A 27,671-nucleotide genomic window follows, 5' to 3' on the forward strand; every position below is an offset into this window, starting at 1 on the left:
ATTCAATGGGCATTTATATCATGATCCAGCAAGATCCTGAATGCTTCACCAAAGAACTATTATATTTCTCTTGTGAACCTCAAACTTCTAATAGCTTGCCTTCTAAAATGCTCTTATTACTAATTTATTGGCTTTGGCTTTTTTAGACCAAAATATGTAGAACTGCAGAAGCTTCTGATCAGCACAACCATAATTAAGTGATACAATTTTAGGCCAGCCCAGTCCTCATAAAGAAAAAGAGAAATAAAAATTTTTTTTTAATTTAAGCTTTACATTTTAGCCTATGTAGTCTCTCATTAATATAGTAGTTAAGAGAGAGTTCTGGAGTCAAACTCTTCTCTTACAATCCTGACTGATCTTGGGCGAGTAACTTAGATCTAAGTCTGTGCCCTCATGTATAAAATATAGGTATTACTAATGCCTATCTCACAGAGTTGTTAAGGCTGAAAGGAGACAATACATGTAATATTCTTTGAACACTGCTTCACAAATAGAAAATATTCAGTGAAAGTTTTAGTCACTTTTCACATTGTTTAGGCTTTAAAATGCATTAAAACAACCTAGGGACCTCCATTACCACCTCCAAGAACCTCTAAGGAGTACAGGGACCTGAGATTTTATAATCATGCCCTAATATGTCCCTCCACTACATTTTTAAATTAAATCAATATATGCACTTTTTACTTGAATTTATGTCTCCCTAAAGATGGCACATTCAGAAAAATATTTTGTCTGTTGATTTCTATCTGGTGGACTTACAGCGGGTTAGAACACTATAAATGGCAAAGAACCATTAAAGCCGTATTTTTGTGTGTTTGAGTTTCCTATTCTGAACATACATTACTTTTGTAATCAGAAAAAACAAATGTTGTAAGATTAGTGTTTTCCCTCAATAATTTATTTTGGCAGTCAGGAATTTTTATGCAATCTACTTATTTATCCAAGTGCCTAATAAAATAGATTCTTAGAGGTTTTAGTATTTTCTTCCTACTTCTTACATATTACATTGCTCACAAGCAAAGACTTGGAAACAAAACACATTTACTAAACCATATTTTGTAAGTAAATTTTATATATCAGAAGTTCCCTTCTAGAGTACAATCTATTTATAATTCAATTGTTTGGACCTCAGAACTCATTTTCCCTTAAAAGCAATGTTGTAAGTATGGCTGAAGTTCCTAGATTAAGCCAGAAAGATTATTTAGCCATATTATTACTGAATTCTAGTAATAGGATTATTGACCTAGGTTTCAAAATCCAGGGTCAAGCCATACAATAGAAAGAAACAGAAGTTTTTAAAAAATCCAGCTTCTTTTTTGAAGCTCAGGAATATCCCTTGGCAATTTTCTTAAATAGGCAGCTTGCTTTGCTATCTTTTGACTGCCCTCTAGTTTGTGCCCCCCTGCTCTCATGCTGCCCCTTGTGCCCACCTATTACAGAACTCCACCCAAACCTGGTCTCCCATGATGCAATCTTACCCAGTCCTCTTTTCCCAACTATCCTACCAATGTAAGTGATCACATTTAGATATTAAATACAGAGTAATATGAATGAACCAACTCACACTGAACCCCTTAATTCTAAAGCTGGAGCATTTCTGGTCATATAAAATGAAGTGAAATATTCAGGCCACATCAAAACAGACATTACTGACCTACAAGAGAACCAGGCACAATCAAATTTTCACAACTCTTCTTCTATATTCTTCTTTCTAAGCCCACCAGGTTTCGAAAAGTACTAAAACCGTCAAAGACATGTACAGTGAAGAAAAGATTAAAAGCAGAGAGTGGACACCCTCTGAGAAACTTAAAAGTTTAGAAAATGCAGTACACAAAGAACATGTGAAATTAAAGAACTATGATTTAGTTTAAATTAACACCAAATGCTAAGGGAACACAAAAATTATGTCTTAAGCGACATTATAAATACAAATGACCCCTGAACTATGTGGGGTCAGGGGCAATGACTGACTCTATGTGCAGTCAAAAATCTCCGTATAATTTACAGTCAGCCATCCGCATCCGGAGATTCAACCAACCAGAGCTTATGTAGTACTGTAGTATTTACTACTGAAAAAAAAATCTGCATATAAGCAGACCTGAGCAATTCAAACCCGTGTTGTTCAAGGGTCAACTGTATATGAGTAGGAGGCAGAAAGACATTCCAGGAAGAGAGAAAATAAGAAGGCAAGGAGTTGAGAAAAAGCAAGACAGATGCATGAGGTGATAAAGATACCACACTGGGTTAAAAAACGAAAGGAACATGGTTTTGATCTGGAGGTATATGGGACCAAGTAGAAAAAAAACGGTAAACGGTACAGTACAGAATTGAACAGACCAAAAACTGGACCACTTCCAGGTAATCCTTTGTTTTGGAGAATGTCCCATATATTGTAGGATGTTTAGCAGCATCCTCGGCCTCTACTCACTTGATGTCATTAACACCTCTCTCCACTAAGTGATAACAGCTAAAAATATCTCCAGACATTGTCACATGTCCTCCAGGGGACAAATTCAACCTGCTTTAAAGAATCAATCTTTAACCAAAAAGCCCCAAACAAAGCAAAAAATATATTAAGCTACGAAAGGAACCAAAGCACGAAATGTGCAACTACGCTAAAACACTAACTGGTCAGATCCCCGAGCACCTGAGTATTCTAAGAAACCAATTTTTCCTAATAGCTGAGAATCTATCCTTGTAAGTACCAAGTATCTCTTTTTTCCAATTTTAACTCTCTTGAACAGAGAGGGTTTTTTTAATTTTTATATATTTTATATAAAATATTATATTTTTATTTTTATATACGACCTTGCCTTAAGCAAGAATATCGAAGAAAATTTTAACTCTATTTTAAGATTCAGGGTCATTGTGAAATACATTCATAACTGTATTATAAGACTTTGAGATCTTCAGAGAATATTATAAGTAAGGAACAACAACAGTTTTATGTGGTTCAAGGAAAGTACATGTGGATAGAACTGGGTAATTAGGTAAAACAGTATAGTCTGGAGTCAGACCAAGGAGTTTGAATTTTATCTCTAAGAGTAAGCACTCATCCTGTTCTTTTGGTGGGTAAATACCATAAACAGGTCTGTTTTCCAAAGATCATAAATGAATGAATGAGAGAAAGACCAGAACTCAGTAAGAAGTTCCATTTAGACATAACAGGCCAAGCAGAAGGCAGAGGCTGCCTGACCTAGGGTGGCAGTGATGGCAAGGAGGGAGAGAAAAATATAAAATATAGTTGGAAGACCAATTTGGTGAACTACGGATGAAAAACGGAGGGGATATAAAGGGTCAAAGATGACACTGGCTTCCGGCTACGTAGATATAACTAAGACTGGGAAAACAGTAAAAGAACCTCATTTCCAAGGAAAAAGATAATGAGCTAGATTTGGGTTTTAAGGTCTAGCCTCGTGAACTCAGTAACCTAGGCTTTATTTAAGCAAGTCAAGTTAAATTTCTACTAAATTTCACCCTCACTGAAGAAAAATAACACACATCCAACTTATTTGTGAAGATTAAATAACACAGTAAAAGCATTCTGGAAAGAACCAGTCTAGTATAAGAAATGACTATTCCTCTTTTTTTTATTATTCCTGGCAAAGCTACCACTAAGTACAAGCTTCATGGGGTACCTTCATTTCCCTATCACAAATCTTTCCAATCACCCTAAAATAATTCACATTCAAGCCACCAACAGCTTCTTCCTGGACATTTCTGTTCCACTGTACTGGTTGTTTTATTTCACCGCTGTGTTTCACCTCTGCCTTGACATCCTTTACAGCATGTTTTAGGAAAACTACAATAAGGATATTAATTCTGAAAGTTTCTTTTCCATTAACACATTTTTCATCTCTATGTGTTCCTTCTACTCTATCTTGTCTACTCTACTTCCTAATACCCCAGTCCTACTTCAAATCTGCACTACATACTTCAATAGCCTCATAAGCCTCCAACTTTTTCCAAAAAGTTAAAAAAATAATTCACTCCACTACACTCTCCCTCCCAAAAAAAAAAAAACCTCCTGGCTGTGAAGGTCTGACTCATCTGGACAAAAGGAGAATCGCTGAGGTAAACGTGTGTTCCTCTTTGTATTAAGCCTCAAGAGAGAAAAGGGTTGTAGAAAGTTGGAACATCATATTCTCTCCCTCCCAAAAGAACCTCCAAAGCTGACTCAGACTTTGTAAAGAAAATGTGAAGTTTTACAAACAGTAGGAAAGCGTGGGTAGGAAAAAAGGAAGAGAATTCAAAATATAGAAAACTAGATGACTACAACACACAACCCACCAGAGTTGGTTATATGTTTCACTGGACATGTCTCATGGCCTGTATCTACCATCATGCCCTTCAAGAGTAACTACCCATCAGAAAAATTCCTGTTTAGATGAAGGATGGATACCAGACACCCCGATGGCAAAAGGAAATCAGAAAACATCCATATGTCGTCAGAGGTGAATCAATCAGATAATCCCTCAAAGGAGCTTACTAAAGTTTTCAAAGTGTGGTCCCCAGCAGAGCAGCATCAGCATCCACATCACAAGCAAGGGAACTTGTGGGAAATGCAAATTGTTTGGCCCTATTCTAGGAACAGGGCCTAGCAATCAGGTGACTGTGATACACCCTGAAGCTTGCCTATTATTAAGATCCTCTGAGCCTCCTTAAATCCCGGTTTAAGTATACCATGGAGCTTGCGCTTGGATTAATGTTGAGATTTCCCTGTATCCTTGAATACCTAGAATAGTGCCTGACACAGAATGCCTGACTCAATAAATGTTTGTTGAATGAATGAGTGAACGGCCTTAAAATAAACTTTACCCCTTACTAAACTACTGTTAATGGAATTGTTTCTTGTAACCAAAGAATCTTAATTAGGCAATGTGCATGGGGAATGGGGGCAGGGTACACACAGGATGGCCAAAGTCATGTGGAGCTCGTCCATGGGGACGTAGGGAGAGCTAGAACACTGTTTTGAGAAGAAAAAGCTAAGAAACATACCCTGTCCAAAAGAAAAAGTGAAGGAATTTCAAGGGCAAAATTGAGAATTTAATAACAGGGTCAAGGAAACTGCAGCTATAAGGAACTGTGATTTGACCTTGTACAAGCTCTGAGGCCAAAATAGAAAACTGCCATGCTTTTTCAAGAACCTAGGAAGTTAATAAATAAAGACTTTGACCTCTGTCTCAATGAGGAGTGAAAAAGTCTATGTACCTAATGATTGACCTGATCTGTATGTAATTTGTACCTTAAGATTCCACCACACCATGGAAATAATTTATACCTTTTAACTCTGCTGTAGCTGACAGATCAGGGACATAACCATCAAAAATACGAGTGGCCAGACTAAATTCAGAGAGCTCTCAGAAGCAGAATTCTACCCTCTTCCCTATCCCTACTGATACTCTGAATACTGACAGCAAAAATTTACTCCCAAAAAGGCAAAAAAATAAAACAAAACCAAATGAAACTTTTGGGGGCCCAGGGGCAGGGGGCTGCCTCTACTTTCAAACCCCTGAACTCCAATTCTCTGTATGTCACAGAAGGATTCTTCTTTCTCAAATGCTGTATTAATAACATTATATGTCCATCAACAGATGAATGGATAAAGAAGATGTGGCACATATATACAATGGAATATTACTCAGCCATAAAAAGGAACGAAACTGAGTTATTTGTAGTGAGGTGGATGGACCTAGAGACTGTCATACAGAGTGAAGTAAGTCAGAAAGAGAAAAACAAATACCATATGCTATGGAATCTAAAAAAAGAAAAAAAAATGGTCAGAAGAACCTAGGGGCAAGACGGGAATAAAGATGCAGACCTACTAGAGAATGCACTTGAGGACGGGGGGGGTAAGCTGGGACAAAGTGAGAGAGTGGCATGGACATATATACACTACCAAACGTAAAATAGATAGCTAATGGGAAGCAGCCGCATAGCACAGGGAGATCAGCTCAGTGCTTTGTGACCACCTAGAGGGGTGGGATAGGGAGGGTGGGAGGGAGGGAGATGCAAGAGGGAAGAGATATGGGGACATATGTATATGTGTAACTGATTCACTTCGTTATAAAGCAGAAACTAACACACCATTGTAAAGCAATTATACTCTAATAAAGATGTTAAAATATATATATATTATAGTCCCTCAGAGGCCTCCTAATGAGACCACCTTCCAATTGTCTCATAAATCATATTTAAATTACTAACCATGGTCTTTTTTTAAGCGGGGGGGGGTATTCCACCTCTCTTATTTCCCACCAAACCCCCACTTATGCCCTCTACCGCATTAAATAACTCTATCACCCATAAGATGCATCACCCTCACGCAGGCTACATGAGGGCAGGGACTTGTATCCCCAGTGCTTAGAACCATGTCAGGCACAAAATGAACAGTAGAGTATGTGTTAATTGACTGACCCCCACTCCCACTCCTAATCCCAGTTTTGTTTTGTTCTTTTAATCTCTTTATTAATCTCAGTCTATCCTTCCTCAGCTCACCTCTTCCAAAAAGCCTCTCCTGACTGGCTCCAAGGAGCTGAAAGAAAACCATCTTGCTTCTGTTAATACTTATGTACAACTATCACTGGTTATGTTTCAATCACCTATGTTTTATTCTTATCTATCTTCCGTTTTCGATAAGATACTCAAGGGCTAAAAGCAAGCCCCTACTGAAGTAGTAAACCTGCCAAGGCTGTGCCCAGGGTGAATGCAATGTTCTCTCTCATAATCCATTGCTCAACTTGCTAATTAGACAGAACACAGCCTCTTCACCCGCAGCAGGCAGTAGTGGCAGCAGCACGGAGGAGGAGAAGGGCGCAGAGAGCAAGGGATTTGGCAGAGAAAGAGACCACATCTAGATGAGACTATGGGAAAGGAGGGGGGAGGGTAGCAGGACCCAGAAAGTCTCACTCTTTCCTTGGGACCATCATAATCCCTCTCACAGGCACTTGATATATCAAGTTATAAGTCCATTGGCTATCCTTCAGGACATTTTCCTGCTATTACCACAACTCTATTTCATCTTAAATATGAAGTTTTAAACAAAGTCAAAATACTGATGGCACAAGCTTAAATTATTAAATGAGGCAAATCATTTGGGGAAGATAAGTGTTTATAAATTACTTACCACCCACCTTCCCCAAAGAAGGGGTAGGGGAAGGCAGATCAAAAAAAAAAAAAAAAAAATTGAACTAGCACAAAGCAACTCTAAAAGGACAGCTCTGGCTCTAGGATGTGATGGATCTATACTCCCCACCTTTCCCACCATCTTCACTCCAACTTTCTGGCCATCTGCTGCTACTGCTGAAGGGCAGTAGGAATGTAGAATCTGAGCTAATTCCTTCAACCTGCAAGGCAATTTATTTTAATTACCCAAATAATAAAACACTATTCACTGATATGCTTTAAGACTTCTGTCAAACCTTGGAGTTGATTTTTTGTTTAAAGATCTACTTCTACAGGAAAACAGGATGTCGAAGAACCTCACTTGTCAAAACTAGATCAAAGTTATAAAAGTTCCGTACAAAACAGAAGTTGAAAGGAAGAAGTCGACAGCTTTCTCCTCAACAGTCCTTATCCCCATCTATAATTGTCTTCAGCTTCATGTAACACAAAACTACCAGCGCTAAGGCAGCAAAAACATCCCTCCCCTGTTTTTTCAAACAAGTCTTCATTAGCTCCCTCTTCCGTTTAAAAGTTCCATGGCTAGTTTAAGTTATGACAACTCAAGCAGTTCTATTTCTACATTTCCTAATTAACAAACTTACCAGAAAAATGATTTTTAACCAAAGCCAGAAAGAGGTTAGCAGAGAGTAATTCATGATTAGGCTACAGAAACAAAAGGAACATTCCACAGAGGCAAACTACCCAGTTTCCCCATTTAGTGCTGCAACTCCAGGAATCTAATGATCCTTCATTTTTTCAAAAAATGAAAATGGTAGTAAAATTCCCTAGTGTTGACAGGTGATTTTTAACTTCACTGCTGCCTGACAGGCACCTACAGGCTTTACCTGGCCTCAATCTGTCCAGTTTGGAACTGCCAATTAGTCGCTTCTCAAAAGCAAATCTCAATGTAAGTCATTAAAAAAAAGTGCTTTCCAAAGCGTCAGATACAATGAATTAGTCAGCCTCAGGCCATTAGAACAAAATAAAACTTGGGTGCCCAATCCAGGCTGCAACTGTCAAAGCCAAGTGACAAAAGAACATCGTTCCAGAGCAAAGAAAGGATCAAATTCTCAAAACAGTTGTGATACATATAGTGCTCCTCTTAAATACAAATACTCTTAACTACCACAGCAATTGAACAGGTGTCTTCATTGGTAAGCTTAGCCTTTCTCAACTGAGGTTCCACAGGACAAAATTAAGCACTAATGCCCTAAGGCACAGGTTGGCAAACCTTTTCTGTAAATATTTTAAGCTTTTCAGACCACAGGGTCTCTGTCACTATTCAATTCTGCCATTGGAGCTTGAAAGCAGCTGCCAACAATTAAGTAAAGGAATGAGGTAACTGTTCCAATGAAACTTTACGGACACTGAAATTTGAATTTCATATAATATTCACAGAATTATTCTCTTCTGCAATGATTTTAAAACATAAAACGATTCTTATAAAAAATTTCTTAGTTCTTTGGCTAGATTTAGCTCTGAGGAGCAGTTTGTCGACCTACTCCCTAAGCCATCCTTTGTGTATTAATAGATTAACTTCTCTCTTATGCATGCAGAATTACACTAATTACACACCATACTACAGAGAATTGAGAAATAGTCACTCAAATCATTTTTTACATGTCTGTAGTGCTCTGATTGTCTAATAGAAGAATACTCTGTCTAGTATGAAGCTAACTGATGAAATTTTGTTAGCCCTTGTTAACTTGGACAAATAACTTTACACAAGTTAAAAGTTACTCTTCTTAAAGTCTCAAAATATAAAAAGGAACTTTCACATCCAGTATATTGCCGATGGATAACAAAAATCAAACTGTTGCAAATTAAATCTCTGGTTAATATATTGCTAGAAATAATGAAGAAATTCTTTTAGTAAAGCCCAGAATTCAATTATCATCTTTCAATCCATTTTGTATCTTCAGATCCTGTTTCTTCTTAAAGTATAACCTACCTGAATAAAAATCACAAGCATACATTACAGGATTGTCTCACACAATTAAGTAGATTTGAGTTCTCGCTCCACCTCTTTCTAGATGAGTGAGCTTGAGCAAGTTCCATACTCTCTTTACTCATCTGTTAAGGAGAGGAAATATCTGCAACCCTCCAAGAGAAGTCAAAAGTATACAACTAAACTTAGGCAGAAATAGTTTGTATAGTGCTATAGAAATATCAGTTGCCATTATTAGGTGCTCAGTAACTTTCTTCATATTATCATCTTCTAATTTTTTATAACACTCCAGTGTTAGTTTCTGCTAAGCCTCAGGTTTAGTGGAGTATTGTGCACCTAGTAGTACATTTCATTCAACACATTAAATTTAAGCAAAGCGTAAGCAATAAGCAGTAAAGATGACTGAGATGGTCTCAGCACTCAAACAGTTTAGAATGAACGCCAACACGTATACATGATAAGTCAGTGCTGTAAGAGGAACAAATGAAAACCAACATGAATACTGTGGAATCAGAAAAAGTTTCACAGGTAGTTAATATGGGCCTGGGTATGTGATGGGAGAGATGCTGTAACAGAGGGAACTGCAAAAGCACAGATACAGAGGGGTAAGAGAACACTCCACACACCCCAGAATGCAGGGCAGTTCAAGTTCTAAAACAAATTACAAAAGGAGAATTTCATTTTTAAAATCCAACCAGGAAAAGAAAAACCTTCCCATTAAGTCTCTAAAAAGTACACATCTTGAAGGATAAACAAGGGGGCTCATTTTAAGCCAAAGAGTTGGAAAAATTATGAACCATGCTAGCTTCAACCCACTTCACCATCATTTCCCGAAGCACTTTACAATGTCTAAGAGGATATATTTAGAGGGGACTGAGTTACAGGAAAGGGATGTCTGGCCTAGCAAGTCTCTGAGGAAGTGGGGACTGGCATACCTGTCTCCCTTGATGACACATGCAATATATCAACCTGCTTCAAAAACCATTTTCTTAAATTCTGCAAGTTATCACCGTTCTCAGTAAGAAAAAGCAATACAGCAATTCTTAAAAGAATAAGTTACGTATGTTTCCTCGAGGGGAGTGGGGACTAGGAAATCTTACGTTCTTCCTCTAGAGCTTATTTTCTTACATCATTAAAAACCTTTCCCATAAACAAATTTTATTCATGTTTTCTACCCCTTTACCACCAACAACAAAATTAATTTACCTTGGAACTGTGCCTAAGCATGGTGAATTTTAACCCAGAAGATGAATGAGTAACGAGAAGGGTGTTCTGTAATTATTACCTCTCCCTCTCAAGATTGCCACTGCATCAGCCAGGCCACCAGTAGAAGATTAAAGATGGCCCCCAACTCTCTGCTAGGGCTCTGACTGAGAGATGCAGTCCAGTCCCCATCCCCACTCTCGCCCTCTTGAATCTGGGCAGGTAACTGCTTTGACCATTACAATACGGAAGAAGTGATGCTACACCAGTTTCCAGATGAGCCTGTCAACTGTGTGAAATAATAATAAATTGCTTTTTTAAGGCCCTAAATTTTAGAGTAGTTTGCTAAGAAGCACCAGATAACTGGAACAGTAACCATGTCGCAGCTCCAGCTTTCAGGCTTTCACCACACCACAACCAAAATACTGTTTCACTTATAAAAGGAAATAAAAACTCAGAAGTTACAATGTATTAGATAGGTTTCTAACAGAATATGCTGTCAACTCTCAGAGCATAAAAAAGACGACCAAAGTGTCCTAATTCCTCCTAAGAAATGCAAAATGACCTAACATCAGTCAAGTTCCTCTGAAAGGTTATAAAAATCAAACTCCTTGAGTATACCCAAGTGATGCATTGATTCTTTAAACCAAAGAAAACCCTCTGGTCTGGAAGGTTAGATACCAGGAAGTAGTCATCTCCGGAAAGCAGTATTTAAAAAGGAAGTGAGGCCTTTTTCACAATGGGTTTGCCGCCAGGACACAGGTGTTGTGAAAACCACCACTAAACCTAAGCAAAAATGGGAAAGGAGAAGATCAACATCGTTGTCATTGGACACGTAGATTCGGGGAAGTCTACCACTACTGGCCATCTGATCTACAAATGTGGTGGGATTGACAAGAGAACCACTGAAAAGTTCGAGAAAGAGTCTGCCAAGATGGGAAAGGGCTCCTTCAAGTATGCCTGGGTCTTGGACAAACTGAAAGCTGAACGCAAGTGTGGTATCACCACTGATATCTCCCTATGGAAATTCGAGACCAGCAAGTACTATGTGAACATCATTGATGCCCCAGGACACAGAGGCTTCATCAAAAACATGATTACAGGCACATCCCAGGCTGACTGTGCTGTCCTGATTGTTGCTGCTGGTGGTGGTGAATCTAAAGCAGGTATTTCCAACAATGGGCAGACTCGTGAGCATGCCCTTCTGGCCTACACTCTGGGTCTGAAACTGTTGTTAACAAAATGGATTCCACTGAGCCACCCTACAGCCAGAAGAGATATGAGGAAACTGTTAAGGAAGTCAGCACCTATATTAAGAAAATTGGCTACAACCCCAACACAGTAGCATTTGTGCCAATTTCTGGCTGGAATGGTGACAACATGCTGGAGCCAAGTGCTAACATGCTGTGGTTCAAGGGATGGAAAGTCACCCATAAAGATGGCAATGCCAGTGGAACCACAATGCTTGAAACTCTGGATTGCATCCTGCCACCAACTTGCCCAACTGACAAGCCCTTGCCTTTGCCCCTCCAGGACGTCTACAAAATTGGTGGTACTGGCACTGTCCCTGTGGGTCGAGTGGAGACTGGTGTTCTCAAACCTGGCATGGTGCTCACCTTTGCTCCAGTCAATGTGACAACTGAAGTGAAGTCTGCTGAAATGCACCATGAATCTTTCAGCGAAGCCCTTCGTGGGGACAATGTGGGCTTCAATGTCAAGAATGTGTCTGTCAAAGATGTTCATCGTGGCAATGCAGCTGGTGACAGCAAAAATGACCCACCGACAGAAGCAGCTGGCTTCCCAGCTCAGGTGATTATCTTGAACCACCCAGGCCAAATCAGTGGCAGATATGCACCTGTGCTGGATTATCACACAGCTCACATTGCTTGCAAGTTTGCTGAGCTGAAGGAGAAGACTGATCATCGTTCTGGGAAAAAGCTGGAAGATGGCCCCAAATTCTTGAAATCTGGTGATGCTGGCATCATTGATATGGTTCCTGGCAAACCCATGTGTGTTGAGAGCTTCTCTGACTATCCTCCTCCAGGCCATTTTGCTGTTCATGACATGAGACAGACGGTTGCTGTGGGTGTCATCAAAGCAGTGGACAAGAAGGCAGCTGGAGGTGGCAAGGTCACCAAGTCTGCCCAGAAAGCTCAGAAGGCTAAATGAATATTATTCCCAATACCTGCCACCCCAGTCTTAATCAGTGGTGGAAGAACGGTCTCAGAACTGTTTGTCTCAATTGGCCATTTAAGTTTAATAGCAAAAGACTGGTTAATGATAACAATGCATCGTAAAACCTTCAGAAGGAAAGGAGAATGTTTTGTGAACCATTTTTTTTGGGCGTGGCAGTTTTATTAGTTTTTAAAATCAGTACTTTTTAACGGAAACAACTTGACCAAAACTCTGTCACAGAATTTGAGACCCATTAAAAAAGTTTAATGAGAAAAATTTTAAAAAGTAAGAAACAACTTTCATTTTATGCTATATACAACTCTGACTTGCTTAAAATAAGCATGTAATACTTTTAAATTTTTAAAAAGATACTTCCTTTGAAAAAAACCAAACCACTGTAGTCCTAACAACTTTTAAATGCCTTTTTGGTGCACTAAGATGATGGCAAATGCCATTCTTAGCTATGCTTTCACAGAATGAAAGACGGTATCAGCCCCCAAATAGATACCTATTTTTAACAATGAGTAGACCCTGGGCTCTAACTTATTTCTCTTTCTCATCCCACCAGCCACATTCTCCTGCACAGTATGGCACTTCCAGTTACCACAGTGCCCAGCAAAGGGAGGAGGACTGTGAAAGTGGAAACGGCTTTGACTTCCTTCTTTCAAGCTTTGACGGGTACTAGGTAAAAGGAGAACAGTTTCAGAACTTCCCCCATGCCTCCGGCAACTCTGTGCTAGGCCTCCTTGCAAACCATTTCCCATGGTGTTCTCCTCTTGAGGCCTCTGCCTTACTCCCAACCCCCAAAAAATTAGCAACACGGCTGGACGCATATGAAAAAGATTGGCAAAAAGTCAAATCAGAAAGATGAGGGGCTGAAAAAAAAGAAGAATAGTTTCTCCCCTGAATATCTTTAAGTTTTCATAAACTATCCATATCTCTAACCCATTCTCTTTAGACCAATTCCTTGCTCCTAAGAAATTCCATCAGGAAACAGATAAAGGAAAGATGAAATTCAGAACATTTTGCTCTGCTTCTGGTTATTAATGTCAAGTAAAGAACCAAAGTGGAAAGTAAATAACCACAAGAAAAGTTACACGTTTCTGAAATTATCACAGGTTTTGTTAGGTTCTTCTCTGACGTATCATTAAGCATTGAGGACTCACTGTTAGCTATAAGCACTTGCAAGGGCCCTTCCCAACCCTCAGTTTATCAGCAGATTCCCTAAAAGTATAGAAACAAAGGTTCAGCAAGTTCCAACTACCAATATTTCTTCCAAAACATCATTTATTAGAGTCTTATGATCTCAGATTCAAGTTATTCCACTTACTAAACCCTAATATTCCAATTTAGTTTCTCTCAGGGGAAAATACACAATACACAAATCAAGATAAAATATGAACTGATAAATGAGTTCTATAAAAACTTGATAAACAAAGAATAATGTAAGTACGGTTTAGCAAATTTAGATGTTAAAAAAAAGATGAGTCAAAAATGACCAAAGGGGACTTCCCTGGTGGTGCAGTGGTTGAGAATCTGCCTGCTAATGCAGGGGACACGGGTTCGAGCCCTGGTCTGGGAGGATGCCAGATGTCGCGGAGCAACTAGGCCCGTGAGCCACAACTACTGATCCTGCACGTCTGGAGCCTGTGCTCCGCAACAAGAGAGCCCGCGATAGTGAGAGGCCTGCGCACCGCGATGAAGAGTGGCCCCTGCTTGCCACAACTAGAGAAAGCCCTCGCACAGAAACGAAGACCCAACACAGCAAAAATAAAATTAATTAATTAATAAACTCCTACCCCCAACATCTTCTTTAAAAAAAAAAAAATGACCAAAGGATCACCCATGCTAAATACATTAATAATACAGAGCAACTTGAAGAGCAAGAGATTGAGGAGAGGGAATCATGTAGCATTATTTTTAAAGCAGTATAACGCGTGCGAAGTTAAGAGATAATCTTTTTTTTTTTTTCCCCAGTACGCGGGCCTCTCACTGTTGTGGCCTCTCCGGTTGCGGAGCACAGGCTCCGGACGCGCAGGCTCAACGGCCATGGCTCACGGGCACAGCCGCTCCGCGGCATGTGGGATCTTCCCGGATTGGGGCACGAACCCGTGTCCCCTGCATCGGCAGGCAGACTCTCAACCACTGCGCCACCAGGGAAGCCCTAAGAGATAATCTTATCACACCCAGCATTAGTTAGACATCTATGAACTTTGGAGATATGTTCCAATCCATTTTTTTTTTTTTAAAGAAACTACAAGGATCCACACTGATGGTAGAAAAATTATCACAGCTTTGTGTTAAAGAAACATGGGATGTCTGATCCAGAGAAGAAAAGGAAAAAAGGTCTCGTTTACCAAAGATTGTTGGATATATTAAAGGTTTTTTTAATGAGAAAAATGCCAAGTAAATGCAAAACAGGCTCAAATGTCAAGTCATTAGGCAAACACGGTCTCTGAACAAGAATACAGTGGACCACAAAGTTCCCAAAACAAAACTCTCATATTAGCTCTCAGTGTTGCCTTTGGCTTCAGGGAGACAGGCACGATTTTACAAAATTGGACAAGTGAGCACAGGCACACTTTCGTTTAAAAAGCAAATCACCTTAATAGTCAGCAGACAGTGGGATAAAGGCACTAAGATTTTAAAAAAATCATCTCCTAGTAGAAATCAACACATAATGGATCAGATGATTTTGCAACTGGGGTGCGCAAAGGGCTAGGGTATCTCACAAACCGTACCTAAAATCAAATCAAGGCAACTAGAAAAAACAAGGCTGGAATACAAAGTTACCTAAGAAAATTACAATCAATTCTAGCCCATTTCCTGATGTCAGGTAAGAATGCTTGCTGATTGACTTTTGTAGTTATAATTTAAAAAGCAAATTAGGGTATCTATAAACAGGAGAACAGAGAAACAAAATAGTGGTATATTCACACAATAGAAACTATTAAAAAGTACACAATAAAAAGGAACAAACTACTGATATACCCAAGACTAATGAATATCAAAACATTACACTAAGTCAAGGAAGCCTTATAAAGAGTACATACCATGTGATTCCATTTACATGACTTCCAAATCAGGCAAAACTGATCTACAGTAGGAAAAAAATTTTTCCCAGGGAGGGAAGAACAGGGAGCAGAATGACTGGAAAGAAACATGAAGGAACTTTTCACAGTGAGAGTACAATATAATATAGTAGATACAATATGATGTATATCTTGATAGAGGTTTGGGTTACACAGATAAGTACATGTGTCAAAACTCATCAAACAGTATACTTAAGATTTTTCTGTTTTCCACTCTAAACTGTACTTCAAATTTTTTAAAAAGTTAAAAAGTTAATAATATGCATATTGAAATATTTGGGGGTAAATGTACCAATGTCTGCAATTTACTTGGAAAATAAAAAAATAAGATAGCAGAGTAGAAAGCAAATAAAGCAAAATATTACAGAATCTAGGTGGTAGGTAAACAGATGTACAATTTGTGTACAATTCTTTCAATTTTTGTTTTTCATGATAAATACAATTATTTCATGATAAAATGTTAGGCAAAAAAACAAAATTTGATATTAGAAAAAGTCTCTTTCCATTAAGCTATTACTCAAAGAATTAAGGCTCATTTGGAGCCTCTCTTTGGAATAGGGACTATCATTACCCACCTTCATTACTGAAGTAAAATATTTACTCAAGACCATCCACTTCCTTCTGTGCTGATTCTTCTATCACCCAACAAACTTCTAACCAATTACTGTTCCTCAAGTACCCTGAATTCACAAAAGGGATGCTCTGGACTGAGGCAAACATATAAAAGCGTTATAGTCACAGATGAAGTACAGCCTAAAAAGCTTTTAATCAATTGGTTCCGTGCTTTATTAATGTAATTAATCTTCCTTTTATCTCTGGTTTTTCTAATCAACTGGTCTCTTATGAGTCTGGTTAGCATAATTACCTCCCCAAAAGTCTTAGGAAACCTTCAATATAAGTTTCTAGTTTGGGAAGCAAAGGACCAGGCCACAGACAGCAATGTCTCAAAAACAGACACCAAGATTTCTCTGTTGGCGCAATGGTTAAGAATCCGCCTGCCAATACACAGGACAGGGGTTCGATCCCTGGTCCAGAAAGATCCCACATGCCGCAGAGCAACTAAGCCTGTGTGCCACAACTACTCAGCCTGTGCTCTAGAGCCCGCGAGCCACAACTACTGAGCCCGTGTGCTACAACTACTGAAGCCCACGCACCTAGAGCCCATGCTCCACAACAAGAGAAGCCACCACAATGAGAAGCCTGCGCACCTCAATGAAGAGTAGCCCGCGCTTGCCACAACTAAAGAAAGCCCATGCAACAAAGACCCAATGCAGCCAAAAATAAATTAATTTAATATCATAAATAATATTTAAATTATTAATATTAAAATTAAATTAATTTTTTTAAGTAAGTGTAAATTTGTAATTTAAAGGAAAAAAAAAAAGCAACACCAACCTTGTGAAGGTAACCATGCCTGAAGCAGCCAGCTGGTTTTCTCACCTGTAAAATTCCGATATCTGTCTTGCCCAAAACAGGCTTGTGAGGATAACTAAGATAACATACATGAAAGCATTTTAAAAATAAAGTTCTACACAAGTGTTATATATTATTATGATTCCATGATGCTACTAACCACCTCTCAAAACCACCTGTGCTGCTGGACAAATAAGGAAAGAATTATTTAAACAGATCATTACCATAAAGGAATAAGGTCACTTAAGAGAACTTCCCAGTACGAACACCTGACCCACAGTGATTAGTGTTGACTCACAGATATCTCTATGAGTCAAGAACTACTATCCCCCATTTACAATAGGTCTTTTTGTCTCACCCACATTCAAGTACACAAAGTAATAGGAGAGACAGACACTGTTGAGTTTAATGGCTTACTGGCATTATTCTGGGAGTGCTACTAAATACCTCTTGCAAATCCAATGTTCACAACACTACTACACAATTAAAAAGGCCCTAATTCAAGCAGTTATCACCAAGTAAATTATCTTGTCCATTTCAAACAGATTCCCCATGAAGATCAGCAGCAGCACCTAAGGCTTTATATCACGACCGACCTCATCGTGGTTTTGAAAATAAATTTCTCCTAATCCCTATAGCTACTCAACAGATTCAGCATAACTTTAAGATTATTCATTTCAGGCTATCATCAAAAAGTCTACAAACAATACATGCTGCAGAGGATGTGGAGAAAAGGGAACCCTCGTGTTGGTGGGAATGTAAATTGGTGTAGCCACTGTGGAAAACAGTACAGAGGTTCCTTAAAAAACTAAAAGTAGGGACCTCCCTGGTGGCACAGTGTTATGAATCCACCTACCAGTGCAGGGGACATGGGTTCGAGCCCTGGTCCGGGAAGATCCCACATGCCACAGAGCAACTGAACCTTGGTGCCACAACTACTGAGGCTGCATTCTAGAGCCTGAGAGCCACAACTACTGAAGCCCATGCACCTAGAGACCATGCTCCGCAACAGAAGCTACCGCAATGAGAAGCCTGCGCACCGCAACAAAGAGCAGCCCCCGCTTACTGCAACTAGAGAAAGCCCACGCACAGCAACAATGACCCAATGCAGCCAAAAATAAATTAATTAAAATAAATTTTACAAAATAAAAGTACAACTACCGTATGATACAGCAATTCCAATTCTCACTATACAGTGGGAAAAAATGAAAACTTTAATTCGAAAAAATCCATGCACCCCAATGTTCACAGCAGCACTATTTATAGCTGCCAAGACATGGAAGCAACCCAAGTGCCCATCAACAGAAGATTGACTTAAGAAGATGTGATATATATATACATATATATATATTATATATATATAAAAAATATATATATGTAATGGAACATTACTCAGTCATAAAAAAAATACTGCCATTTACAGCAACATGAATGAACCTAGAGAATAAGTCAGAGAAAGACAAATAAATATATCATTTATATGTGGAATCTAAAAAATAATACAAATGAATCAATATTCAAAACAGAACCAGACTCACAGACAGAAAACAAACTTATGTTACCAAGGGGAGGCGGGGGAAGGACAAATTAGGAATATGGGATTAACAGATATTTTATACTTAAAATAACCAATAAGGATTTACTATATAGCACAGGGAATTATACCCAATATCTTATAATAACCCATAATGAACATAACCTGCAAAATAAACAAAAAAAGATTATTCATTCAAATGGGAAATAGTACCATACTTGAAGACAGGGTCATCTGCAGAAAACTGAGACACACTTAAGAATACAATTTCTCTCCCTATCAAAAAAAAAAAAAAAAAATTCTCTCCCTCTCTTTTTTTTAAAGTAGTGATTGAAGATGAAAAAATAAACTTTCTTCTAAAAATTTTAGTTTAAGCCTAAAATTCTAGGCTCAAAGTTTATAATCACCACCTACCCTGTGGACAAAAGAAACAAAAAGAAAAAGGGGCTGATTAAAGTTTATCCCAAGGCCTTCATCATTCACTATTTACTGATTAGTTATAATGTGCTCAGCACCATTATAAATTACAAAAGATACAAAAATGTATCCTTTATACAACCTTATAATAACAGAAATCTGGTAAGAGGCAGGAAATGCATACTAATTCCCTTGGCCAATTTTTCCAAGGGTCAACAAAGGCTCTTCTTTGTCCCACAAGCAATTCAACTGTACAAAAAAAATAAAAACTAAAGATGAAAATATTTAAACACTTGCTCTTCAACACAGCAATGACCTACCTAAAACAAGAGTTAACAAACTGTGGACATAAGTTATCTTTCATATCAGAATCTGAATACAAAATACCATTTAAAGCTCTTTTTTGATTCAGCAGGGCTCCCACAAAACACACATTTAAAAGCCAAGCCCAGCCAAAATCCTTGTAACATTTGGGAGGGAAAGTCTAAATTTCAAATGTTTAAATGGAAGAAAAGATGGCATGCTATATGTGAATAGAATGTGACAAATATTAAATGCAGTCCAGCTACTTGCATTTAACCTTCTATGTAAAGGAATTACCACTACTCGCCAAGTAGTTTAGAATGGGAGTGTAGCATAGTGAGAGGAATACAAGCTCTGAGGAGTCAGGCCACTGATTCGCTATGCAAAATCTTGGAAAACTGACTAAGCTTCAATTTCCTTGTTTGTAAAACAGGAAACCACTATTTCACAACCACACAATTCCTATGAGGATTAGGAAAATAATACATATAAAGTGACAGTCATCCTGTAAATGGCAGCAACTGTTACTGCTTCCAGTATTAATGTATATTTGAGCTAACACCTTAAAAAAAACAAAAAAAGACTGAAACAAAAAGAAATTAGAAAATACTCTGAGATGAAAACAATACACCAAAATTTACAGGATGCAGTTAAGGGAGTGCTTAGAGGGAAATTTATACCTGTCTATGCCTATATCAAAAAAGAAGAAAGATCTCAAATCAAACTAATCTTCCACCTTAAAACATGAGAAAAAGAGCAAATTAAACGTAAAGAAAGCAGAAGAAATGAAATAATAAAGCCGAACAGAAAGTAATGCTATAAAAAAAAGAGAAAAACTGTAAAGTAAGTGAAATTAAAAGTTGGTTCTTTGGGCTTCCCTGGTGGCGCAGTGGTTGAGACTCCGCCTACCAATGCAGGGGACACGGGTTTGTGCCCCAGTCCAGAAAGATCCCACATGCCGCGGAGCAGCTGGGACCGTGAGCCATGGCCACTGAGCCTGCGCGTCCGGAGCCTGTGCTCCGCAACGGGAGAGGCCACAACAGTGAGAGGCCCATGTACCGCAAAAAAAAAAAAAAAAAAGTTGGTTCTTTGAAAAAAATCAACAAAACTGACGAACTTGTAGCTGGACTGACCAAGAAAAAACAGAGAGAAGACCCAAATTATTAAACTCAGGAATGAAAGACAGGACATCACAACCAATGCTACAGATAATTTAAAAGATATAAGGGAAGATGACTTTGATGAAAAGGATAAATTTCTAAAAAACACAAAGTACTAAAACTCACAAGAAACATTAGAAAATCTGAATAGACCTACAAGTAAGGAGATGGAATTGGCAATTTTAAAACTTTCCACAAAGAAAAGCCCAAGCACAGATGGATTCACTGATGAATTTTAACAAATATTTAAAGAAGAATGAATACCAATTCTTCACACTCTTCCCAAAAAATGGAAGAGGGAACACATCCCAATTCATTCTATGAGCCCAGTATTACCCTGATACCAAAACCAGACAAAGATATCACAACAAAACAAAACTAGAAATCAAAATATCATATAGGCACAAAAATCCTCGGTAAAATACTAGCAAACCAAATCCAACAACAAATAAAAAGGATTATACACTAAGACCAAATAGGATTTATCCCAGGAATGCAAGGCTGGTTTAGCATCAGAAAATTAACCAAACTAATAGATCATGTAGTGAAAGATTAAAGGACAAAAAACCACATTACAGTCTGAATTATACACAGAAAAAGCACTTGACCAAATCCAATACCCTTCATGAAAATAAAGAAATAAATAAACTCAACAAACTAAGGATACAAAGGAACTTCTTCATCCTGATGAAAGGGATTTACAAAAAAAGCTAAAATCATCACCACTGCTAACTTCATTACTTAATGGTGAAAGACTGAAAGCTTCCCCCATAAGATCCAGAACAAGACAAGGATGTCTGCTTTCATCATTTCTATTTAACCTTGTATTACAAAGATTGGGGGAAAAAAAGAAGTAAAACTATCCCTATTTGCAGATGACATGATCTCGTATATAGAAACATCCTAAGGAATTCACTAAAAAATTACTGGAGCTAAGTTCAGCAAGTTTGCAGGATACAAGAATACACAAAAATCAATTGTATTTCTATATGCTATCACCGCACAATCTGAAACTGAGTATCAAAACAAATAAAATAGATATACATTTAACAAAGGAGTGCAAGCCTTCTACACTGAAAACTATAAAACACTGTTAAAAGAAATTGAAGACATAGGACTTCCCAGGTGGTCCAGTGGTTAAGACTCTGCCTTCCAATGGAGGGAACATGGGTTCAATCCCTGGTCAGGGAACTAAGATCCCACATGACATGTGGTGCGGCCAAAAAAAAAGTAAAAGAAGTTGAAGACACAGATAAATGAAAAGATATCCCAACATTCAAGTGTAGGAAGACTAAATACTGTTAACATGGCAACAGTCCCCAAATTAACCTAAGAGATGCAATGCAATCCCTTATCAAATTCTTAGCTGGTTTTGCAGAAACTGACAAGCTGATCCTAAAATTCATATGGAAATGCAAAGGACCCAAAATACGCAAAACAATCTTGATAAAGAAGAACAAAGTTGGAGGAATCACACTTTCTGATTTCAAAACTTACTAGAAAATAAGTATTCAAGACAGTGGGATATAGGCATCAATGGAATAAAACTGTGAGTCCACAAGTAAACTTTTACATTTATGGTTAACTGATTTTTGACAAGGGTGCCAAGACAATTCAATGGGGAAAGAATAGTTTTTTCAACAAATTGTGTGGGGGCAATCAGATTACCCACATGCAAAAGAATAAAGGAGGAACCCTGTCTCACACTATATACAAAAATTAACTCAAAATGGATCAACAATTTAAACAGCTAAGACTTCAAAACATAATTTTAATGATACAACATAGTTGTAAATCTTCATGATCTTGGATCAGGCAACATTTTCTTAGATATGACATCAAAAACACAAGCAACCAAAAAAAAGAAGATAAATTGGACTTCATGAGAATTAAAAACTTCTGGGCCTAAAAGGACACTATCTCAAAAAAAGTGAAAAACCACCTACAGAATGGGAGAAAGTATATGTAAATCATATATCTGATAAGGGACTAGTAACCAAAATATATACCAATAAAAAAAGGTTTATAACTCAACAATAAAAACACATAACCCAATTTAAAAATGGACAAAGGACTGAACAAGCATTTCTCCAAGGAAGATATACAAATGGCCAAGAGGCATATGAAAAGATGTTCAACATCATTAGTCATTAGCAAAATCAAATCGAAACCACAATGAGATGCTACTTCATACCCACTACGATGGCTATAATCAAAAAGATGGGCAAGGATATGGAGACACTGGAACCCTCATATGTTGCTGGTGGGAATATAAAATGGTGCAGCCACTCTGGAAAACAATATGGCAGTTACTCAAAAAGTTAAACATCGAATTACCATATCACCCAGCTTCCCCTCCTAGGTATATATCCAAGAGAGTTGAAAACAGGTGTTCAAACAAAAACTTGTACACAAATGTTCATGGCATTATTCATACTAGCCAAAAAGTGATAACAACCCACAATGTCCATCAACTGATGAGTGGATAAACAAAACGTGGTGTACCGGGACTTCCCTGGTGGTGCAGTGGTTGGGAATCCACCTGCCAATGCAGGGGACACGGGTTTGAGCCCTGGTCCGGGAAGATCCCACATGCCGTGGGGCAGCTAAGCCCATGCGCCACAACTACTGAGCCTGCGCTCTGGAGCCCACGAGTCACAACTACGGAGCCCGCGGGCCACAACTACTGAGGTCTGCACGCCTAGAGCCCGCCCACCACAACGAAGAGTAGCCTACGCTCTCCACAACTAGAGAAAGCCGACGCACAGCAACAAAGACCCAACGCAGACAAAAATAAATTAATTAATAAAAACAAAAATGTGGTACACCCATACAAAGGAATATTATTCAACCATAAAAAGAAATGAAGTACTAATACATGCTACAACACAGATGAACTTTAAAACCATTCTACTAAGTGAAAGGCAGCAGACACAAAAGGCCACATATTTTATGATTCCATTTATGTTCAGAACTGGCAAATCAATAAAAACAGAGAGTTAGATTTGTGACTGCCAGAGGGAAAGAGCAATGTGGAGTAACTGCTAATGGGTACATGATTTCTTTTTGAGGTAAAAATTTTCTGGAACTTGATGGTGGTGACAGCTGCACAACTTTCTGAATATACTAAAAATCACTAAACTGTACACTTTTAAAGGATGAATTTTAAGGTATGTGAATTGTACTTTCTATGTTCAATAATGTAATATTAAGGCCATATTCAAAAATTTTCAATCTCTTAACTAGAAAATGATAATCCCAAGGTTTTAGCTGAAACAAACAGCAGCAGCAGCACTTCAAACATGCGTGAAACTCTGAGCCAGGAGATCAAGCACCACCTTTCTAATCTTTCTGGGTTAAAATACTGCAAGTTGCCCTTGTCTGCAGATCCAGCCAATGCCGTGGACCTTCTTGTCAGTCTCCATGTTGTAAAGCAGCAGGGAGTCAAAACAGCTTCAGGCTGGGTATTCCAAAATCCAGCAACAGCAAGTTGCCAATATACTTATGAGACTATTAAACCAAAACCATATAATTTTAAACAAATTTAAAGTGTATCTTTGTGTATTTACCATTAACACATATTTAACATTAACGTATTTACCATTAACACAAAAGTATACAACTGTACTTTAATAAGAGCTCATCTAAAAATTCAAATGACCCAACTGTCCTTGATCACAGAATTCAAATGCTGAAATGCTTAAAATTCCTTGAAGTCATAACATAGCAGTCACATAGCTAAATAAATGGAAGACTTTATAGAAAATAACATGCAGCAAAATAATATTTTCACAATACCTGAAAAATGCAGTTTGACCTTAACTCTCAATCACACTATGTATGGACTAATATGTACTCTCTTCTGTGTCATACTGACACACAACCATAATAATGAGTAAAACAGTACAAATCAGTATCAGCCAAGAAGTGTGTGCCCTCATATTACTTCAGATCTCACTTAACTTTTCCTAAATATATACTGAACTTTATATTTAAGAAACAAATTTTACTACCTCCCACATGATCAGTTTCTTTCTATGCCATCCCAACCTATGGGCAGGAGGTAGGGGGGGAATAGAGAGAATATATCTACCTATTGTCTTCAGCAACACAGATGCACTTCAAAACTATAACATGCAATTGGAAAGATTTCAGAAAAGACATCTAAATATTTATAGGGATGGAAGTGCAGACTAAACAGACTTCTTTCTAGAAAACCCAAAGCTGAGAAAGGAGAATTAAATCTATAAAATTAAGTAAAATATCAAGACAAATGAGGTGAGTGCAATCTTGTCCACCAGAAACTAAAGGACCTAAGAACAAGGTACCTCTTAAAATCTAAGATGTTGGAAGTTCAAGCTTTGGTTTTTTTAGAAATATAACCTAGAGTAGGAACCAAGATGGTGGAGTAGAAGGACGTGCTCTCACTCCCTCTTGCTAGAACACCACAATCACAACTAGCTGCTGGACAATCATTTACAGGAAGACACTGAAACTCACCAAAAAAGATACCCCACATCCAAAGACAAAGGAGAAGCCACAATGAGACGGTAGGAGGGGTGCAATCACAGTAAAATCAAATCCCATAACTGCTGAGTGGGTGACTCACAACACTTATACCACAGAAGTCCACCCACTGGAGTGAAGGTTCGGAGCCCCATGTCAGGTTCCCAACCTGGGGATTCGGCAATGAGACGAGGAATTCCTAAAGAATCAGATTTTGAAGGCTAGTGGGATTTGACTGCAGGACTTCAACAGAACTGGGGGAAACAGAGACTCCACTCCTGGAGGGCAAACACAAAGTAGTGTGCACATCAGGAACCATGGGAAGGAGCAGTGACCCCAGGGGAGACTGAACCACACCTACCTGCTAGTGTTGGAGGGTCTCCTGCAGAGGCGTGGGGGGGGGGGGGGCGGGGTTGTGGCTCACCGTGGGGACAAGGACACTGGCGGCAGAAGTTCTGGGAAGTATTCCTTGACGTGAGCCCTCCCAGAGTCCACCATTAGGCCCACCAAAGAGCCCAAGTAGGCTCCAGTGTTGGGTTGCCTCAGGTCAAACAACCAACAGGGAGGGAACCCAACCCCACCCATCAGCAGGGAAGAGGATTAAAGTTTTACTGAGCTGGCCCACCAGAGCAACAGTCAACACTACCCACCACCAGTCCCTCCCATCAGGGAACTTGCACAAGCCTCTTAGATAGCCTCATCCACCAGAGAGCAGACAGCAGAAGCAAGAAGAACTACAATTGTGCAGCCTGTTGAACAAAAACCACATTCACAGAAAGACAAGATCAAAAGACAGAGAGGGCTATGTACCAGATGAAAGAACAAGATAAAACCCAGAAAAACAACTAAATGAAGTGGAGATAGGCAATCTTCCAGAAAAAGAATTCAGAATAATGATAGTGAAAAGATGCAGGACCTCGGAAAAAGAATGGAGGCAAAGATCGAGAAGATGCAAAAAATATTTAACAAACACCTAGGAGAATTAAAGAACAAACAAACAGAGATGAACAATACAATAACTGAAATGAAAACTACACTAGAAGGAATCAATAGCAGAAAAACTGAGGCAAAAAGCGGGTAAGTGACCTGGGAGACAGAATGGTGGAATTCACTGCTCCAGAACAGAATAAAGAAAAAAGAATGAAAACAAATGAAGACAGCCTAAGAGACCTCTGGGAAAACATTAAACACAACATTCGAATTACAGGGATCCCAGAAGGAGAAGAGACAAAGAAAGGACCCAAGAAAATACTTGAAGAGATTACAGTCGAAAACTTCCCTAACATGGGAAAGGAAATAGCCACCCAAGTCCAGGAAGCACAGAGAGTCCCACACAGGATAAACACAAGGAGAAACATGCCGAGACACACAGTAATCAAACTGGCAAAAATTAAAGACAAAGAAAAATTATTGAAAGCAGCAAGAGAAAAACGACAAATAACTTACAAGGGAACTCCCATAAGGTTAACAGCTGATTTCTCAGCAGAAACTCTACAAGCCAGAAGGAAGTGGCATGATATACTTAAAGTGATGAAAGGAAAGAACCTACAACCAAGATTACTCTATCCAGCAAGGATCTCATTCAGATTCCATGGAGAAATCAAAAGCTTTACAGACAAACAAAAGCTAAGAGAATTCAGCACCACCAAACCAGCTCTACAACAAATACTAAAGGAACTTCTCTAAGTGGGAAACACAAGAGAAGAAAAGGACCTACAAAAACAAACCCAAAACAATTCAGAAAATGGTCACAGGAACATACATATCAATAATTACCTTAAACGTGAATAGATTAAGTGCTCCAACCAAAAGACACAGGCTTGCTGAATGGATACAAAAACAAGACCCATCTACGTGCTGTCTACAAGAGACCCATTTCAGACCTAGGGACACATAGACTGAAAGCAAGGGAATGGAAAAAGATATTCCATGCCAATGGAAATCAAAAGAAAGCTAGAGTAGCAACACTCATATCAGATAAAACAGACTTTAAAATAAAGAATGTTACAAGAGACAAAGGAAGGACACTACATAATGATCAAGGGATCAATCCAAGAAAAAGATATAACAATTATAAATATATATGCACCCAACACAGGAGCAACTCAATACATAAGGCAACTGCTAACAAGTATAAAAGAGGAAATTAACAGTAACACAATAATAGTGGCGGGGGGGGAGGGGCTTCCCTGGTGGTGCAGTGGTTGAGAGTCCACCTGCCGATGCAGGGGACACAGGTTCGTGCCCTGGTCCGGGAAGATCCAACATGCCGCGGAGCGGCTGGGCCCGTGAGCCATGGCCGCTGAGCCTCCGCGTCAGAGCCTGTGCTCCGCAATGGGAGAGGCCACAACAGTGAGAGACCCACGTATCGCAAAAAATAAAATATAAATAAAAAAGAAAATTACAGACCAATATCACTGATGAATATAGATGCAAAAATCCTCAAAAAAATACTAGCAAACAGAATCCAACAACACATTAAAAGGATCATACACCATGATCAAGTGGGATTTATCCCAGGGATGCAAGGAATCTTCAATATATGGAAATCAATCAATGTGAAACACCATATTAACAAATTGAAGAAGAAAAACCATATGATCATCTCAATAGATGCAGAAAAAGCTTTTGACAAAATTCAACACCCATTTATGATAAAAACTCTCCAGAAAGTGGGCATAGAGGGAACCTACCTCAACATAATAAAGGCCATATATGACAAACCCACAGCAAACATCATTCTCAATGGTGAAAAA

General features: G+C 38.6%; 1 protein-coding gene and 1 pseudogene across 2 annotated transcripts in view; one reads left to right on the forward strand and one right to left on the reverse strand.

The window, feature by feature from the left end:
* ZFAND3 (zinc finger AN1-type containing 3) overlaps positions 1-27,671 on the reverse strand; it is a 316,031-nt gene that overhangs the window by 270,422 nt on the left and 17,938 nt on the right. The window lies entirely within an intron of this gene.
* On the forward strand, positions 11,009-12,513 carry LOC115801551 (elongation factor 1-alpha 1 pseudogene; annotated as a pseudogene).

Source organism: Delphinapterus leucas, chromosome 10 (genome assembly GCF_059928025.1).
Source record: "Delphinapterus leucas isolate spDelLeu-1000000601 "Yukka" chromosome 10, BTC_Dleu_Yukka2, whole genome shotgun sequence".
Taxonomy (NCBI): domain Eukaryota; kingdom Metazoa; phylum Chordata; class Mammalia; order Artiodactyla; family Monodontidae; genus Delphinapterus; species Delphinapterus leucas.